Raw genomic sequence first — 6000 nt, 5'->3', positions numbered from 1 at the left:
ACTAGTCATGGACGATACGCTGGAGGCCACCCAGCAGAAGGAGAAACTTCTGAAGACTGTTTACATGCTCCAGATGAAATCAGACACTACCCTCCAGAAGGCCAGCCCACTTCTAAGCGGCCCCCATGGGATGGGCATGGTGACAGAACACCAAGTCCACCAGCTGGCTGAGAAGGCCCAGGTCATCTGCCATGACTTGGACAACATCAGAAACCTCCTCCACTACCGAGAAAATGACCTGGTCCAGCAGATTCCCAACCCCAACAACTGCTGCTATGGGGGACCCAGTGGAATACACTGCTCACTGGATGGCTCTCTCTACATGACAAGCGAGAACACCCCCTGCGTCCACATCCTCACTGGCTCAGGCCAGGCTTTGCAATCCTTGCCTTGCGTGGGACTGGGAAGGGAAAGTAAATCCTTTTTGCCAGAAGATGTGACTGTGACGCGGGCAGGGATGGTGGCTGTGACTGACATGACGAATGGGATCATCCATCTCTTCAACCACCGCTCCACATTCTCCAGAGGGGAGTGGATCAAACTCGGGAAGGTTGATTCTCCCCACGGCATTGGGGTGGACTCCACAGGAAGGATCCTGGTAGCCGACTACACGCAGGGCAAAGTCCACAGTTTTGCTCTGGACTGCACCTTCAAAATGCAGAGACTCCGCTCCGTCTCCAGCCTGCGTGGACCCCGCTATGTCTGCTCAGCACCCGACGGAGGGTTCGTTGTCAGCGAGGAATGCGGTGATGTCCAGCTGTTCAACAACAACCACCAGCTGGTGGGCTCCCTTGGCATCAGGTACAGGCACCAGTTTGGCAACCCGGCTGGGGTCTGTGCCGATGCGGAAGGCAACATTGTTGTGGCAGACGAACAGCACCGAGCCGTTTACCTCTTCCCCAAAAGCGGCTCTCCCATCTGCCTGGTGTCCAAGGGCCTGCGGAAGCCTGCGGGAGTGGCTTGTTCCACCTCTGGGCTGCTTTTCGTAGCAGACACGGGGGATAATTGTGTCAAAGTCTTTAAATACCGTGTGAGGCCCCTCTATAGGGCCAGTAACCCTGGGGTAGCCAGGGACAGTCAAAACCCAATGCCTAGATAGAGCCCAACAGTTTATTTCAGTCGCTTTGGTAACCCCGCCACCGTCCGATTGCCTTACAGTGACATCTGCCGGCAGAGACATGAACTGGGACTCGGGAATTCTACAGGGGCTACTTGAATTGCCTCAGCTGCCTTACAAAAACAACCAGAAGTCCTGTGGCACCTTATAGACTAACGGATATTTTGGAGCCTCAGCTTTCCTGGGCAAAGATGTATCTGATGAAGCGGGTCTTTGCCCAGGAAAGCTGATGCTCCAAAATATGTTAGTCTATAAGGTGCCACAGGACTTCTGGTTGTTTCTGAAGATACAGACGAACTCGGTTACCCCTCTGATAGCTGCATTACAGTAGCTTAACTTGCGTCATGCTTACCCAGAATTCTCTCTCCCTCCTGCACATAAGGGCTGTTCCCTTCCAGATGCTGAGATAGATACCTGTCATTAACTTGTACTGGTCTCAGACGGCTGGGAGCTTCGCATTTAGGGCACCAAGGATGACAGTGAGTTGAGAATTAAGCTCAGGTCAGAAACAGGGTAGCATTGTCCATTGTACATAGTTCACACCAGACATCCTCAGGATGCAGTTAAATATTAAAGATAACTGATTATTTGTGGGTCAGCTTGTTTTGTCTGAGACAGTACCAAGGGCACTGAGTACAGTGTGCATCCCAGGGCTCAAAAAACACCCGCAGAGAGTTCAGAATAGAGGTTCTAAAATTGTTATGGGGCTGAGATCATCCAGTTCCTCTAGCAAGCATGATACACACACACACCCTGAGAGCCCTACACTTGGTAACGAGCGTTACAAACCCTGCAGCTGGGACTGAGCCTCCCACCTTATCCACTGCGACACAGCTGTCTGCAAGCCCAGGAGTCGGTGAAGTGCACACGAGCCTTATCAGCAAAGGACAATGTGCTGTAGAAGGGCTGGGGGAGCGGGGCAAGGAAGAGAGCGTCTCATCCAGAGGGGTTGTGTGGATTACGGACACTTCACTGCCCTTTCCAGACTCTGTAGAGGACACATGGGTAGCTGCAGTGAGCTGGTCAGGACCCATTCACTCCAACATCAGCCTTGCCAGGGGGAATTACACCAGGCATTAGCTCTGACTCTGTCTGGCTGCTCTGGGAACACCCAATTCCGGGCTCAGACGAACAGTGGCAAGGACTTTCCCTCCTGCGTAGCCTGGACACCCAGCGTAGAAGTATCAAGCTGCTATGCTTTGGATCAGACCTAGGGCCCCTCCCATCACCATGATAGAATCAAAGAAGATGGGGAGATGGCCCAGGAAGAGTGGTCAGATGCCTAGGTGGACAATATGGACAGGAAGAGATTATGAATGCCCCTCCCCTCACCTCCATATATGTTTATTGCAGCAGTGCCTAAGGCCCAGCCAGTAACAGGGCACAGACAGAGTTCCTATCCCAAAGTACTCACTATGTAACTAGACAGAGTCCTCTCTTTTAGACGGGAAAGAAGAATAGGGCCCTGGAGCTGAAGATGGCCCGCTAGCATTTTCAGCGAGGCGGATGTCGTTTGACCACTTGGGTCCAGCATCGGAGGAGTTAAGCCACCGCTTGTCCTTATCAGTGGGCTCAGAGCAACCACAGTTTGAACTGTAGTGTGTTGTTCTCAGTTATCTGAGGCCTTGGAAAGACGCAGGCGAGGGGGTAAGTTCACAAGCTGCTGTCCCTGTCTGAGTTTTCTCTTTGCTGGACCAGCTCAGCACTAAGGATCCGCTCATTTCAGTGGACAATAGACAGCAAAATACATGGAGAGTTGGGCCCCAGGTGCTCAGGTGGACAGGGGTGCTATGGCATCCCTCTCAGTCCGCTCGCTGCTCCACTTAGTTGCTAAGATATGGGGGAAGAAGGACTTGAGAGAGGCTGAGAGGAAAGGAAAGGACAAGGCTGGTCCTATGTCTTGGGGCAGTGCTCCAGTTTGCCATGGGACAAGGGAGTGACCATTGGCACTGGGACTCCTGCTACCTGAATGATGTGACTGAGGTGGGAAGTGCTGTGTTGGCAACATGCTCAGCATATAAGTCACAGGCAGGCAAAGCGGGTCCAAAAACTGACATATTTTTTTTTTCCACAAAAGAGAGAAGCTGGGGAGGTTATAGCTGTAATTGGACCATGTTTTGCTGGTGAGAGAGACAAACTTTGGAGCTTGCAGGAGAGAACATCTAACTGCCCCACCTTGTTTCTCTCCTAGCCTGGGACCAATGCAGGTACGACAACCCCGAGTTCTCCCTGAAAAAAAGGTTTAATGACCTGTCTTCATACTAAATTTTTTTCTGTGTGAATTGACACTTTCCTGTGAAAAGTTTCAGCTGTTTGTAAAACCATAATTTGGGGCAGGATAACTTCATGCACAGAAAATGTTGACATACTACTTGCCAGATAGACAGGCAGCGAGCGATCCAGTGGAGGTCGCTATATTGACCATTGAGTGCTCTCCTGTCCACTCCAGTACTCCAACAGAATGAGAAGCAGAGGCAGAGTTGATGGGAGAGTGCTTGCCATTGACTCACAGCACCACAAGTATGTCGACTTCAACTTGTTGTGTAGCTTCGATTGATGGCCTACGGTAGTGTAGAGCAAGCCTAAGGCAGATCTTCCCATGCGCTTTGCTCCAGAACCACAATCGGCCTTGTTACTGCAACATGGTGGCCTGACCTGCCCCTTTGGGAGCCATGGAGCCTGGGGCCAGCCAGCCCTGTTCAATTATTAGACCTAGCCGTTTTGAAGGGCTAAGAGTGCTCAGCTACAGGTAAGACTTCTCTGGCCCAGGACTCTCTGATCCAGCACCATCTGTGGTTGAGCAACATCCATGTCACAGGAGGAGAGAGCTCTGGCAGCTGGGAGTGCAGGACAGTGGCAAAGTGACCAGCGGCCAGGGGGCTGGCCTCTGGGGGCCAGTGGCCAGGGCTGGGCGCACAGTTGGGGGCCAGGGGCCAGGCCAGGACCATGGTTGTGGCTAGTGGCCCCTTACAGTTACAGACAGAAGACTGTATACATGCCCCAAGGGTGGCTCAAAGGTTGTTAAGGCTGCAGCCAGATCAGGGACCCCCCAAATTATTATTTTAAAGCCAAGCTCTTGATTTTTGTGGCCTGTCCCATTGGTGGCCAACGATGCTGGCGATAACAGGTCCCTGGCACCTCCCCTGCGGGGAGGTACCCACAGAGCACCCTAGCCCGGGACAGCGTATTTCATGCCCACAGAGGGACTTTGGGGGCGAAAGGGAAGTGACGCGGGTTGCCCACTCCTCCTCCCAAGGCATCATCGGAGGGAGGCTGTTGGCGCTATATTAGCACACGCACCCGGACAGACCTGGCCACCCCTTCTGTTGAGAGGAGCCGGTGTCGGGCTCTATACGCCTGGGAGGCTGCACACCTCCCCGCCCACCCGCCGTCTGCCCCACTGAGTGCGGGGCGGAGCGCTGCGTGGGGCGGAACCTTAGAGCCACGGCTGCTGATGCCTGCCCGGACGTACACGGGCCCGGACAGCACGGACTACTCCAATCGACGCACCGCGTCTCCTAGCAACAAGCCAGCCACAGCCGGAAGTGGCTTGAATGTCGCGAGGAGGCGGCCTGGTGGCTGTTTGACTAGGGTAGGAAGCGGGGACTTTGAGGGTGGGCTTCAGAGAGAACCAGGGAGAGCGGCCTGGGAGGAAGCCGTGCTGGCGGGGCTGCAGGGGAAGGAGGGGGCACTGGGAGAGGTCACATCGGGGGCAGGGGCACTGGGGAGAGGCCACACTGGGGGCTTGTGGGGGGAGGGACACTGGGGAGAGGCCACACTGGGGGCTTGTGGGGGGAGGGGCACTGGGGAGAGGCCACACTGGGGGCTTGTGGGGGGAGGGGCACTGGGGAGAGGCCACACTGGGGGCTTGTGGGGGGAGGGCACTGGGGAGGGGCACTGGAGGGATTGGAAGAGGGAGGGGCAGTCTGGGGGAAGGAATCACACGAGGGGACTGGGAGGCAGTGGGGACAGGTGGTGTGAGGGCAAGTGAAGGGTACCGCTGAGTGGCGTGCACTATGGAGAGAAGTCGGGTGGGCTCCAATGTTCCCTGTAAGTCTTTTCCATCCATGTGTGGATTTTCATGTGGGTGCCCAATAGATTTTTATGTGCACAGAGGGATGTGTAAATGTGCACCACCAATGGAAACACAAAATGGCTCTGTCGGTGCTCTGCTAATCTCTGAGGAACAGCCGCAGAACCACACAGCTTATGGGGAATGTTGATGGGCTCACAGTGATGGTAGGGGGCTGCACAGACAGTGTGTGGAGCATCTTGGTTGTCTTACCTGTTTAATTTCTAGAATTTTGCTGATACCCTTACTGAGGGCTTAAGGTGTGACCTGGTTAATTTAGGCCATGTATGTATTTTGTTGAAGGCTTAAGGAGTAGCATAAGTAATTTCAGTTCTTTTGCCTTTCTTTGGCAGGGTTAGAGTGTAAGGCTCCTGTTTTGTGGAGAAGTCATTATAATCTACTGTCTTGTTTTATTGCTCTGATTAAGTACATGCTGGCAGCTCCTTTGTATACTCTGGTGACCCAGAAGGGTCAGAGACACTGAGAACACACAGTCAGGCTCCTTCAACCCTGTTCTTCAGTCCTTTCTTATGTTGCATAAACCCCGGGGTCTGGTGATTCTCCTACATCTGGCAAGCCAAAGCTGTCTAAGCTTGTGACAAGAACCCATTGAGGTTGAAATGCCCCACAAGGGATTTCATCACCAGAATGAAATGCTTTGGCGAGAGCAAGCTGGTGTATATAACCGTGAAAGAGTTAAAATGAAGCCCAGTGAGTGAACCTTGTTATTTCTGCCAGTCTGAAGGAAATTGCAGTGGCTTGTACATAGTCCTCCTCCAGGCTGGCACTCTGTCTTAGTTGCTATCTAGAG

At 53.4% G+C, this 6000-nt stretch overlaps 1 protein-coding gene across 5 annotated transcripts in view; it reads left to right on the top strand.

The window, feature by feature from the left end:
• The first annotated feature begins 4656 nt into the window (after nt 1–4656).
• Nucleotides 4657–6000, top strand: part of PIGQ (phosphatidylinositol glycan anchor biosynthesis class Q) — a 48486-nt gene continuing 47142 nt past the window's right edge. For 3 of the 5 annotated variants that reach the window (XR_012647708.1, XR_012647707.1, XM_075010507.1), the window contains exon 1: nt 4657–4709. The gene's annotated coding sequence lies outside the window, so the exon portion shown is untranslated. Of the gene's footprint in view, nt 4710–5819; nt 5901–6000 lie in introns of those variants that run through there. The other 2 variants (XM_075010508.1, XM_075010510.1) reach the window with 2 other exon arrangements.

Source organism: Carettochelys insculpta, chromosome 16 (genome assembly GCF_033958435.1).
Source record: "Carettochelys insculpta isolate YL-2023 chromosome 16, ASM3395843v1, whole genome shotgun sequence".
NCBI classification, from domain to species: Eukaryota; Metazoa; Chordata; order Testudines; family Carettochelyidae; genus Carettochelys; species Carettochelys insculpta.
This window is presented reverse-complemented; position numbering and strand designations above follow the sequence as displayed.